General features: G+C 40.4%; 1 pseudogene; it reads right to left on the reverse strand.

Annotated features, from left to right (window-relative positions):
- Positions 1 to 827: 827 nt before the first annotated feature.
- LOC142433620 (dihydrofolate reductase pseudogene) overlaps positions 828 to 14,651 on the reverse strand; it is a 28,473-nt pseudogene continuing 14,649 nt past the window's right edge.

Consider the following 14,651-nt stretch of genomic DNA (forward strand, 5'->3'; position numbering starts at 1 on the left):
CATTCTGAATTTTAGTTGCCATTACTAACTTTGTGCTTTAAAATGGTTGAAACTTACAATACAGAGAATACTTTGTATACCACAATAATCTTTGCCAACATAATAGAAAAAATATTTATGTTCTCAATGTTTAATTTTGTGAAGTGTATTTTCTAATTTACTAATTTTGGTCCCTAGGAATATTTATTTGTAATGTATTACATCCTTGAATTTTTAATTTTTGCCATTATGCTTGCATTAATTTTAAAATAGAGCACTCTCACATTTCAAGATCTCATGGAATTTCACTGAAGATCAGAAAGAGTAACTTTAAGAGGCCACAGACCTCTTCTTCACTTTTAACTATCAAAAAGTTAGTCTATTACCTGCCTCTCACCATTTTTACTTAATAACTAGAGTTCTCAGCTTACTGATCCCCTGCTCTGAGGGAACAGAATTTAGATCAGAAATCTGATATACTCCTAATAATGTATAGCCTTTAAATTTGGTAAAATTTTCATTTGAATTAGAAATTACAGTTGTGCTGTTTGTAATGAATTGACACTACTTTGTTTAATCTCTCTATCTCTTATCTCTATGGGCCATTTAAACTCCTGTTGTCAGGGGCTCTCTCACATTTAGCTGTCTTGGTAGTATGTTAGTGTTGGCAGGTATAGACCCAACCCTGGACCATGAGGGAGAGGCTTTTATATAGTTAAGACAAGACATTTTTCGCAAGTGGTATGTGATATAGTCTACTCAGGATTAATGGAAACAGATAAATAAAAATCATTGCTGAGAAACAATTATCCGTTGATCTGAAGCCAACAATGTCTCTTTTCCTTATGTTAAAATACATAATTCTTTTGAGAATAACTTGAAGTAAACAAGAAAATGCCTTCATAATAGTCATTATTTTCATATACTTCAAATTTGTACTTAATGTCTTTTTCTCCTTTGGCATCAGGAAGAACACCTGGGCATTCTGGGAGACTTACATTTCTCTAAATCAATTTCAGGAAAAATGTGTCACTTTCAAATTCCTGCATGATCTTTGTCATCAACAGTCTAACATGACCTGGTTGATCATGGCTTCCTTGTAAACAGAACTGACTCCTATTAAGCAAGTCATGTCGACTTCATTTCCGAATTCTGGTTGCTCCATGAGTGTTAAGGCACCATCCAGACTTTGGGCAAGAAAATGAGCTCCTTGTGGTGTTTCCTTGAGTTCTCTACTGAGAACCAAATTAATTCTATCTTTCAAAGACATATTCTTCTCAGGAATTGTGAATCAGCTGTTCCTACCCAGAAGCACCAAATTCTTTGTACCTTATACTAATGAGTAAGTTGTCATGGTCATTCTCTGGAAATACTGGAATTCATTCCTGAGCATGGGCCAGGGTAGGTTTTGGGTCTTGCCGATGCCCAGATTTTGGGCCACAGCGATGATGTAGTTTAGTGAAGGATCATGAGAACAACTATGAACACCTCTGGGGACATTGGGATTCTGGGTGAAGCTTGGTGTGAAATTTGCAAATACTTTATCTTTTAACAATACTGAAGGTGACTTTTCCAATACATAGAAATGTAATTGACTACATTTGTGAGAAGAGATGATGGAGAAGTACAATATCAGCAGCTAAAACCAGAACAGGGGCTGACTGTGGATCAGATAATCAATTATTCATAGTAAGTTGAGGTTAAAGCTAAAGAAAATTCAAACAAGTCCATGAGAACCAAAATAAAACCTTGAGTCTAACCCACCTGAATTTTGAGAACCTCTCAATAACAGATTTGACACTTTGAACATTAATGACAGAAGACCTGAGGAGCTGTGGAAGACATCAAGGCTATCATTCATGAATAAAGTAAAAGGTTATTAAATGACAGGAAAGAGACTTCCAGAAAGATGATGCTGAGGTAAGTACGACCGCATTGGGAGCTCCACAAGTAAGTGCTGGGTTGGGGGATTGGGAGGTTGTGTGTGGGATCAAGGAAACACATTTGGGTCTTGTGACACACCAAGGGTCTGTCCTGGCACCTGGGCTGACCATTCCTGTGGCTCTGTTCTGCCTTGCCCCTCCATCCACACCACCTTGTGGGCCGATACCCCACCTACACTAACAGGGGCTGCTTCTGCAGTCTGTCCCATGATTAGTGATTGTGGCATGAGCTTCAACCCTGCTGGCAGATTTGGAGTGGTCTGGAGACCCAGCCAGCTGGTTCTGCATAGCCCAAACTGCTCGTGGAGTTTGCATCCCACCCCATGGAGTGCCCCACCCCCTTCAGCGCCTCGGGAGAGAACATGAGAGCCTTAGAGGTCATGAGATGTATCCTTTGAGAGCTCTACCCACTGACTGCCCTTTTGCGGGACTGTGTGGCCCGGGGACTGTGTGGCTGTGGATCTGGCAAACCCAGTCCTAGCAGCCAGAGCTCCTGGCCTTGCCCAGGACTCAAGACTGCAATGGGTCCTGCCCCTCTGCCAGCACTACCACTAATGTCTGCAGCTCACTCCAACTCACCCCCTTGGGGCACCAGTGCCACATGCTGCATGTGGCCTTGTTCACCCCAGCCCAAACCAAAGAGCCAAGCCAACCCTGTCCCCAGTGCTCTATAGCAATGATGGATGTATAACACACACACACACACACACACACACACCAGAGGGATGAATAACAAAAAGATGGTTGAAGGGATACAGTGCAAAGTGTAAGATATGAAAAAAATATACATATCTAACTTATCAAGGGTTCATGAGGGTGGGAAGGTGGGGGAGGGAAGGAAAAAAGAGGATCTGATAATAAGGGCTCAAGTAGAAAGATGATCCCACAATAAAATGATTTTTAAAAATAATAAGAAAAAATAAAATAAGAAAAAAAAGACAGTAAACTCCCAAACACATTCTATGAAGCTAGTATAACACTGATACCAAAGCTGGGCAAGGATCCCTCAAGAATAGAGAACTATAGGCCACTATCCCTAATGAACATTGATGCAAAAATTATTAACAAAATATTTGCCAATAAAATACAAAAGTATATAAAAGAATAATCCATCATGACCAAGTGGAATTAATACCAAGCATTCCAGAATGGTACAACATCTGAAAACCTATCAACATTATCCAGCACATTGGCAAGAAGAAGGACAAGAACAGAAAAATCATTTGACAACATTCAACACCCATTCCTAATTAAAACACTAAAGAAGATAGGATTAGAAGAAATTTACCTCAATATAATAAAAGTTATATATGAAAAACCAACAGCCAGCATTATAATCAATAGAGAAAAGAAAAAAAAACATTCCCATTGAAAATGGGAACCAGACAAGGGTGTGCCTTGTCCCCACTTTTATTCAATATCTTCCTGGAGGTCCGAGCTAATATTATAAAGGAAATGGAAGGATATCAAATTATATGTCTGAGGAAAGAAGAAGTGAAATTTTCATTATTTGAAGATCATATGATTTTGTATATTTAGAATGCCAAAGGCTCCACAATAGGAGTGCTGGAAATGATAGAGGAATATGGCAAAGTGGTAGGATACAAGATCAACAAGCAGAAGTCAATTGCATTGCTAGCTACAATTAATTAGATTTCATAAAAAGAGATTAAGAAGGTAGTACCCTTCACAATACCCAAGCATACATTAAAATATATAGAGATATTCCTAACCAAAAACCAAAAGAGCTGTGTGAGGAAGATCATAGAAAATTATTACAAGAAACTAAAAGGAACCTTCACAAATGGAAGAATATCCCATGCTTGCGGATCAGAAAACTCAACATTGGGAAAATATCATTTCTATCTAAGTCATTATATAAGTTCAATGAAATCCTGATACAAATACCAGCATCTCTTTTCAAAGAAATGGAAAAACTGACTACCAACTTCATATGGAAAGAGAAGAATCCCAGAATTGGCAAAGAACTCCTCAAGAAGAATAAAGCAGGTGGGCTGGCATTACCTGACTTTAAAACTTATTATGCAGCCACAGTCGTCAAAAATAGCATAATACTGGTGTAATGCTAGATACTCAGACCAATAGATAAGAATAGAAAATCCAGACCAGAGGATGTACATAGGTACAGAGAGCAACTGGAAACACAGGAAATCCAGGACAGATGACTCCTTCAGGACCAGTGGTGAGAGTGGCGATGCCTGGAGGGTGGTGAGAATGTGGAGTAGAAAGGAGGAACTGATTACAAGAATCTATGTATAGCCTCCTCCCTGGGGGAGGGACAGCAGAGAAGAAGGTGGGGGGAGACATCGGACAGTGTAATATATGACAAAATAATAATACTTTATTAATTATGAAGGGTTCATGAGGTAGGGGGCAGTGGGGAGGGAGGGGGAAAAAGAGCAGCAGATATTAAGGGTTCAAGTAGAAGGCAAAAGTTTTGAGAATGATGATGGCAACAACTGTACATATGTTCTTGACACAATGGATGTATGTATGGATTGTGATAAGAATTGTATGAGCCCCCAATAAAATGATTAAATTAAAAAATTAGAAAATCCAGAAATAAAAGCAGCAGCATACAGACAACTGATCTTTGATAAGGGCCCCCCAAATATCAAATGAGCAGTGGATGCCATTTTTAGCAAATGGTGCTGAAAAAACTGGATATCAACCTGCAGAAGAATGAAACAAGATCCTTACCTCACTCTATACACAAGAACAAGGTCAAGGTGGGTCACAAACCCCAAACTATCAAGATCATCAATGACAAAATTGGGAGAAAGCGAGGGACCTTAGCGCAGGGAATACATGGACTATCAGAAATGAAGAATACATGCCCAGAGGAAGATAAAGTAGATGAATGGGACATACTAAAGACAAAACACTTGTATACATTGAAAGACTTTGTGGTAGTCTGGATTGAAAAGAGAAACAAATCCAGAGACATTCATATGTGTAAGAGAAAGTTTTATATCAAAGAGCAATTATATATTGAGAAAACACCCAACCAAGTCCAGATCCAGTCCATAAAGCTGATATTAGCCCATGTGTCCAATACTAGTCCATACAATCCTCTTCAGACTCACACAGCAATTGCCATGATGCCGACTGCAGGAAGATCAAAGACTGGTGGGTGTAAAGTCTTGTGGATCCAATGCTGGTGGAAGCAACTCAGCACTGACTCCTCCAGCTCTCAAAGTGTGCCTCCTCATGGCTTGTCAATAGGAAGATGAAGCAGAGACAGAGAGAGAGGAAGTACCCAGAATTCTCATGAGAAGGCCATGCCCACAAGGAGACATCATCATGCAGTGACTTGATTGACAGGCTAGATTCCACCCCATTCACTCTTAATACCCTCACGTTGACATGAGATTATGTAACTACCACAGAGTTCATCAAGAGAGTAATAAGAGATTCAGTAATGGTGTATCAGACAAAGGGCTTATTACTAAAATCTGCAGAATCATGCAACTTACGACAAGAAAAAAAAAACGAATAGCCCACTGAGGAGGTGGGCAAAAGACTTGAACAGAAGATTCACAAAGGCGGAAAGCCAAATAGCCAATAAAAATATGAGAAAACGTTCCCGATCATTAGCCATCTGGGAAATGCAAATCAAAACAGCTATGATATACCACCTAACACCCACAAAGAAAGCTCAATTAAACAAACAAACAAAAAACAAATGTTGGAGGAGGTATGGTACAATAGGAACTCTCATTCACTGTTGATGATCTTGTAGTTATTCATAGCCACTGTGGAAAGTGATTTGGTGATACCTAAACCATGGAAATTAAATTACTTTACGACTGAACAATTCCACTACAATTCTACTCCCAGAAGAACTAAGAAACAGACCACGACCAGACATCTGCTCTCCAATGTTCATATATATGTGTGCGTGTTTGTTCCCCGCTCTCTCTATATATATATATTAAATTATATGTCTCTATATATGTATATGTATATATATATATATATGTAAATGCAACAAGGAAGCAAATGGACTTTGGGCCTCTACTTAAATCTTACCTCGGTACAAGAACGGTTTGTTCTAATAATATGTCATTCTATGATGCTCACCTTCCTGACATGATCGCTGAAGACAAAATGGGTGCACAAGCAAATGGGGTGAAGAAAGCTGATAGTACCCAGCTATTAAAAGATGCAGCATCTGGGGTTTTAAAGACTTGTTGTTAAATAAGCATTCATCTAGCAAGGAAGCAACAAAGGCCACAGAGCTAGGAAAATAACAAAGCAACAAAGCTGGGAAGAAGCACCTCTACTTCTTTGACAGGAATAGTTATCAGAAGTTCAAAAAGAAGGAACCAAATTGATGTGTAGGGGCGTAGATGTAGTGGAGATCCAAACCCCACCTGTAATATACTTGGACAGTCACTCTCAGAAGGGCCACGTGGAAAGAAAGCTACATCCAGGGTGCAGTATAGCACTGAGGAACCACATAACTGTCCTCTAGTTCTTTAATATTTCCTCACCTTACAATTATGGTTTTTATTTCTTTTACCTCATTAGTCATGTTAGATTTGTGTATTTTCATTTGTACATTTAAGATCACTGGGTACATGAAAACCAAGAAAGATAACTCTTCAGAAACAGTTGCAGGAGCAATAGTTCCCTGAGGGTACCGGAAGAGAGGAGAAAGGGGAGCTGATATCACTGATGGTGGTATAACCCCACTCTAGGGGAGTGAACAACAGGATTGTATTTGAATGGATATATTGGATGATTTGAGATATGGCAAAAATAACAATAAGTGTTCCTGGGGATAGAGTGGGGGAGGGAGGTGGTAAAGGGGAGTTCAAAAGAAAGAAAATATTTTGAAACTGATTGTGGTAGCAATTGTCCAATAAGGCTTGATGTGATTGAACTATGGAATGTTATGATATCTGTAAGAACTCACAATAAAATGATTTAAAATAATAACAATAATAAATAAAATATAAATATAATAAAATAAAACAACAGAAAGAAAGGATAAAAATGGATGTCAGAAGGGACTGAAATGTGTTCTTTATCGTAGACTAGCTAAAGCAAATGGAAGAAATGATGAAGTCAAAGAGCTGAATACAAAATTTCAAAGGGCAGCTTGAGATGACAAAGTTAAATATTAGAATGGAATGTGCAAAAATCAAGAGTTAATTAGAAACCCAAAAGGGAAGAACACATTCAGTATCTCCTTAATTGAAAGAACTCAAGAAAAATTCAAGCATCAAATTGCAATCTTGAAAAATTCTATGAGCTGTGGATGTAGGCCAATAAAACTGTTGTTTTTTTTTAAGCTCCAATAAAGAATTACCTTCCAAGGAGACCTACAGGACCAGTTAAATTCAAGGCAGAAGGTTGAGGTGACTATTTTTGGAATTCCAAAGGGCTAATATTTAATGGGTCTTCTCAAAAGGACAATGAAGTTTTAAGGGAAAAAAACCTGTATTGTGGAAAAAATAATTTTTAAAATATTCTACGGGCAAAATATTGAATGATGGAGGAAGCATCAAATGAAGATGGAAAAAATACACAGAGTCACTGTACCAACATTCCACCATATCAGGAGGTAGCATTCTACCATTTTAGGAGGCCTCATATGAACAAGGGAAGGAATTTCAAGCTGCACTGAATGTATTAGTCAAAAGCAAGGCTCCAGGAATTGTTAAAATGCCAACTAGAATGTTTCAACAAGCTGACAAAACGCAGGAAGCACTTACTCATCTATGCCAGAAAGACAGTTACATAGCCAACTGATTTGCCAAGATCCATATTTGTACCCATTCCAAAGTGACTCAACAGAATGCTCAAATTATAGAATTAAAGGGTCCAACAGTAACGCTGAGTTTCAGCCATAGACAGCGCCTCTAAACCCTTCTCCATCCCTACCAAGCGCAATGTGACACCTCGCCTTCTCAAGATGTCTCACAGAAACCTGACCCCCTCTTTCTGCAGGTGCTGCAGTGAATCAGGGGAGAAGCGCAGGCTCCTTTTAGACATAATAATTTATTTCTGTCCCAACTGGTTATTAAGGCAAGATTCCTTTGTTCTCTCTCTCTCTCTCTCTCTCTCTCTCTCTCTCTCTCTCTCTCTCTCTCTCTCTCTCTCTCTCTCTCCTCTCTGACTTCACATTCTGATGTGGCCACACATCCCTGTCTTTTTTCTCGAGCTCTCTGTGTGTGTCTAGGTAGACTAGAGAAACAAATCCATGGACATTCACAGGTATATAAAAAGAGGTTTATATACAAGAGCAATTGAGTATTGAGAAAACATCCCAGCCGAGTCCAGATCAAGTCCATAAGTCCAATATTAGCCCATATGTCCAGTACCAATCTATAAAATCCTCTTCAGACTCACAAAACACATGCAGTGACATTGAATGCAGGATGCTCTCAAGCCAGTGGGTAGAAAGTCTTTGGGTCCCATGGCGTTGTAAGCATCTCGGCACTGGCAGGGGTTTCCATGTGACTTCCCCAGTTCCCAGGGCACAGGGTCTATCAGTGCCATGTGTCTTGTCAGTAGAGCATCTACAAGGGAGTGAGCACAGAGAAAGACGTGTCTCCTGCCTCCAAGGAGGAAATTACAGGAATTCTCAGGGGAAGGCCATGTCCACACAGAGGTCTAATTGGCTATGACCCAATTGACAGACTAGACTCTTAATCTTCACTCTTAATCCTCTATAGTCCCCAATTGACACCAGATGATGTAACTACCTCTCTCCCTTTCTTACTTGCGGCTATTCTCTCTTCCAGTCTCCACTCACCAAGCCCCCTTCACTCTCATTTCATTCTAGACACCTGGGCAGGTCATTACTCTAATAAAACCTATTCATTAAAACCCATGCTCCGGGTCCACTTTCCTTTATTCCTCTTCTAACAAGAATAATATTTTTATCACATGCCAATAAAATTTTGCTGAAGACTATTCAACAACAGGTGCAGAGTACATTGACGGAGCTGCCAGAGGTTCAGACTGGATTCAGAAGATGATGCGGAACAAGGGATATCATTGCTGATGTCAAATGGATCTTGGTTGAGAGCAGAGACTACCAGGAAGGTATTTACTTGTATTTTATTGACTATACCAAGGTTTTCAGGTGTGTGGATTATAAGAAATTATAGATAACCTTGAGAATAATGAGAATATCAGAACAATTTATTGTGCTCCTGTGGAACTTTTACATGGATCTAGAGGCAGTTGTGCAAACAGAACAAGGGAATACTGCCTGGTTTAAAATCAGGAAAGGTGTGTGTCAAGGGTGTGTCTAATCTGTATGCCGAGCAAATCGTCAGAAGAAACTGGTTTATTTGAAGAAGACTGGCATCAAAATTGGAGGAAGGCTTATTAACAATCTGCAATATGCAGATGACACAACCTTGCTTGCTGAAAATGAGGAGAACTTGAAGCCCTTACTGATTATGATCGAGGATTGCAGCCTTCATTATGGATTACAACTCAATGTAAAGAACACCAAAATCCTCACAACTGGACCAATAGGTAACTATGATTAATGGAGAAAAGGTTGACGATGTTGAGGATTTTGCCTTGTTTGGAACCAAAATCAATGTTCATGGAGGCAGCAGTTAAGAGATAAAAAGATGAGTTGCCTTAGGTAAATCTGCTTCACAAGATTTTTTAAAAGCATTGAAAAGCAAGGATTTTACTTTGAGGACTAAAATGAGCCTGACCCAACCCATGGTATGTTTCATTGCCTTGCATGCATGTGAAAGTTGAATATTGAATAAGGAAGACTGAAAAAGAACTGATGCATTTGAACTGGGATGCTGAAGAAGAATATTGAAAGTACCATGAATTGCTCAAAGGACAAATGAATCTATCTTGGAAGAAGTATGTCCAGAGTGCTTCTTAGAAGAAAGGAAGGTGAGACTTTGTTTTACATATTTTGGACATGTTCTTAGGAAAGATCAGTCCCTGGAGAAGGATATCATGTTTAGTAAAGTAGAGAGACCGCAAAAGAGAGGAGAACCCTCAACGAGATGGACGGACACAGTGGCTTCTACAAAGGGCTCAAGCACAGGAACAATTGTGAAGATGGCACAGGACCGAACAGTTTCCTTCTGTTGTGCATACATTTGCTATGGGTCACCACGAACTTTATGGCACCCAACAACAACCTTCTAACCTATTATTTCCCCTTCTGTCATTTCTCCCCCACCCCCCCCCCACACATCTCTGGTAACCATAAAATCTGTTTCTTTTGGTATGGAAATCTTTCATCGATTTTTCTTCCCATATGAGTGGTCCCATATCTGTCCTTTTGTGACTGACAAACTTCACTCAGCACAATTCATTCAGGTCACGAGGTATTTAATAAATTCATGAACATTTTTTAATAATGCATAGGATTCCATTGTATGTATATATCAAAGTTTATGTATCCACTCTCCTGCCAATTGACATTTAAGTTGTTTCCATCTGCTTGCTATTGTGAATAGTGCCATGATAAACATGGGTGTGGATATATCTGTTAATGCTATGTACTTTATTTATATAGGGTATATGCCAAGTAGTGTGATTGCTAGGTCATATTGCATTTCTATTCCTAATTGACTGAGAAAGTACCATACCGTTTTCCACAGTGGCTATCCTACTGTGAATATAGTCTCAGCAGAAATTTATAAGTGTTCACATCTCTCCACACATACCCTCTAACACTTGTTGTTTTCTATTTTTTTAACTTTGCTATCAATTCTGGGGTAAGGTGGGATCTCATTATTCTTCTGATATATCTCTCTCAAACGGCCAGTGATTTCAAGAATTTCTTCATATTTTTGTTGGTCTGATGTTCTATTTTAAGTAGAATTGCTATTGAGTCACTTGCTATGAGTCAGAACTGACTCAATAGCATTTAACACCACCACTAGATAAAGGGCAAGATGGAAAATATTATATTACAATACATTTACAGCAAGCAACAGCAGCAACCAAACAAGAAAATGATGAATTTGTGGAAACTATTTAGGTACAACTAAACACCTCATAGGATTAATTCTCGTGCTTTATAGGTTTAGGGTCATGGCACTCCAGCTAATTAATCAAACAAGGTTTTTAGAATTTCTCTTTTGCCACCTCCCTACACTCCAGTCTTTGATGTGTAGTGCCCAGGCTTTTAAAAGCCTTAAGAGGTCATCTAAGATACAATTGATCTCTATTTGCCTGGAGCAACAGAAGAAGACGGACAGACAGGAATTGGAGAAGAAACTAGACTGAAAGTCTAGTTGTCTCCAGGACCTGCTTCCTTTGTCATAAGAGCTAAACTAGACGGTCCCTGGCTACAAATACTGAACATTTTGATCAAGAACTCAATAAAAATCTGTGGGTGACAGTAGGAGGGCAAGATACATTTGTGAGATCTACATAGGCAATAAGCCTCTGGTGCTTTCCCTCCATCCATAATAGAGGGATGGGAGGAAAGTGGCTACTAAACAGAGTGCACTGAAGAGATGACTGTAGAAGATCAGGGGGATAAACCTGATCGGAACAGTTGAAAGCTTGTTAGTTGATTCCCGCTCTGATGCACGTTAGGTCTGATCTGGTTTTCAAAATGTTCTGTATTATTTTGTTTTTGATTGATCATATTGGAGTTTATTTCAGATGTGTTAGGTCATTGGGGGTCACCCTCTTGAAGTTGTGTTATGCATTGTCTGTTTTTCAGTATATGAAACCCAGGGTCGGTGAACCTATGGGGACAGCAAGGAGAATAACGGTTTCGGGGGTGGGGTGAGGGGTGGACATGGTAAGAGTGGTGGTGGGGTACGGTAAAAAGGAGCTGATGAAAAGGAGCTCAGAAAGAAAAACGATGTTTGAAACTGATTGTGGAAGCAAAGGCAAAAGACCGCTTGATGTGACTGAACTATGGAATAATGTGATATCTGCATTAACTCCCACTAAAGTGATAGGAAAAAATAAGAACTGAATAGATTAATTAATCCTTATCCAAATGTGGCAAAATGTAGAAATTATTTCCTAATATCTTATATCATTCAGATTTACTGGGCCCATTGAGGCTGGAAAACTCCCTAATATGTTGTCCTAGGAAAATGTTTGATAAAGCAAGTCAGGGCTTGCTTTGTAGCACTCACCTTCTGACCCTTCCTGGCTTCACCCCAACCAGGTGCAGTGATTTGGCAGTTGAGTCATATTGATTTAAGGCTTTTTTTTAAAAAAAAAAACAGTGTCCATTTTTTGAAATGGAAAACCAAACAGAAACACAAGCTATTTCTGTATCCAAAAAAACCCATACTCACTACCCGACTCCAACTCATATTGACCCTGTAGTACAGGGTAGAACTTCCCCTGTGAGCTTCCAAGACTGTACCTCTAAAACAAACCAACAAAATCTCTTCAGCAAGTTGACATTTCTTATTTCCCTCTATTCACCACATCTTGCAACTTAAAAGCACCACCTTATGCGAGTAGAAAGCTCTTTCTCCCATGGAACAGCAGGATTTTTTGCCCTGCTGACCTCGTGGTTCACAGCCCATTGCGTAACCACTGTGTCACTAGTTCTCCACCGTCCTCTTCCACTGCCTCTTCTGTCTCCAGTGGTTTCCCTTAACCCCTCCAGTTTGATTTGAAATTCTCACTGTGTAACTATAAGAACTGATACTTACGAATCCGTCTGTGTAAGTCTGAGTAGACAGAGGCATTCAAGTATGTGTATAGGAAAGAGCTTTATATACGAGAGCAATGGAATATTGAGCAAACATCCCAGCCCAGGCCAGATCAAGTCCAGAAGTCCACTATTAGCCCATATGTCCAGTACCAATCTATAAAGTCCTCTTCAGACTCATGAAACATATGCAAGGACAGAGTGCAGGACGATCACAGCACAGACCAGTGGGTGGGAAGTCTTGTGGATCCAGTAGCGTTGTAAGCATCTCAGTGCTGACAAGTGTCTCCACATGGTTCCTCCAGCTCCCAGGGCTCTGGCTGCATCAGGGTAGCTTCCTGTGGCTTCTCGTCAGAAATGCCTCACAGGAGTGAGTGAGTGTCACCTCTCCAGCGAGCTATTTATCTCCTTAGGGTCTCCAAATGAGGTCATCAAGCTGTGACCTGATTGACAGGTAAACTCTACCCCTTGTGAGTCTCAAACTGACAAAAGATTATGTAACTACCATAGAGTCCCATCATCCCTTCTTGGCTCTTTTAACCCTTAAGGTGGCTTACAAAAAGAAACGAAGTTTATTTAAGGCACTGAGCAATAATGGACATTTTTTCTATTCAGCTACATGCTGAAGCAGTGGTATGAGCAAGGCAGGAGGGAGGCTGTTGTCTCAGTTGGATTCCCACTCTTAGTCCAATGACCCCATAGGGGCTTATGGGTAGCCCAGTGAAGCTGATGAGATTCTTAGTGTAAAAATGACATAGAATGTTTGTACTGGTGGATAAGCAGATTCCAGGGCACCACAGATATATCACAGATGCATCCCTGGGGTTTCCACATTTTGCCAGTAGCTGAGAACAGAGAGTACCCACAGACGCTATCAGCAGGCTCTGTTCTTGGTACACCCAGTCTCTGGGGGGGCTATTGTATTTTTATGCTCACTTCCTTTCTTTAATACCTTCCATAAATATGCCAATTTACTTCCTTCTTCTGGAGCTTGCCTCTTTCATCTCTATGTCCTCCCATCCATCTCCACTGCTTGAACAGCTTGTTACTAAAAACACTAAAAGCCAGAGATTCGCCTAAAGAATACTTGAAGTTTATTTGTCTGTTTGTTTGTTTGTCGACTGACACGGCAACAATGGGATGTGGTCTGAAAGGCTATTGGGAACTTTTCTCCTTTCTTTGCTCCTAGCAGCAGAACCAAGTTTGGGGGATTCAGGAGCCTGGACCAAGCAACAGTTGTCCATCGGGGAGGGGGAGGTCTGGACTGACAGCTGCGATGGGTCGGAAGTGAGTAATCACAAAGCTGCCAGTACTGCACGTGAATCTGGGAAACTTCCAAGACAAGACAGTGTCTTACGTTTATAGTTGCTTATAGCAAAGTTTTTATAGGAGTCATTTATGCCTTGTTTTAAAACAATAAGAAACAGAAGGAACTTATCCCAAATTCTGTTGGCCCAAGGAAGAGGGAGGAGAAATTTTAAGTTCCTCAGATGCTCTTTAGAGTAAATGACCACCGGTCCACCCACAGCTGCTGCTGAATGCTATCCACTGGTGGTTCCAAAAGGGGAGCCATAGATTGTGGGGCACCAGCTTAGTGCCACTGGTTTCTAAACTCTCCATCTGGATTGTGCATCCCTTTCCTCTACTCCCTGTCCCCACAGGGTACAGGCCAGGTGCTTCTTAGGAACTGGGAAAGTAACTTTGCTGCTCTTTCCTATTTAAAAGAGGTCAGGGAATGGGCCTGCAGTCTCTCATCCTAGGTACCACCTGGGGAGTAAGCAGTTTTATTGAAAGATGCTTTACTCCTTAAATCTCTAGCTTTCACTTCTGTTCTTGCCTCCACCCTCAGGCCTTCCTTTTATAATCTTTGCTTATCTTCCTTGCCTCCTGTAAGTTTACTCTCAAGTTCCCAACTGAAAGGCTGCTCACTTGGCATTACCAGCACTTACCTGCTCAGTGCCTCTCAGCTGCTCTTCCTTCTCTCCCCTATACCTCCGGGAATCCCTACTGCCCACAGCTCTGCCACCCAATACCCTTCCAGCACTGCCAAGCTGCCCCTGGTTGCATATAAG

Source organism: Tenrec ecaudatus, chromosome X, assembly GCF_050624435.1.
Source record: "Tenrec ecaudatus isolate mTenEca1 chromosome X, mTenEca1.hap1, whole genome shotgun sequence".
NCBI classification, from domain to species: Eukaryota; Metazoa; Chordata; class Mammalia; order Afrosoricida; family Tenrecidae; genus Tenrec; species Tenrec ecaudatus.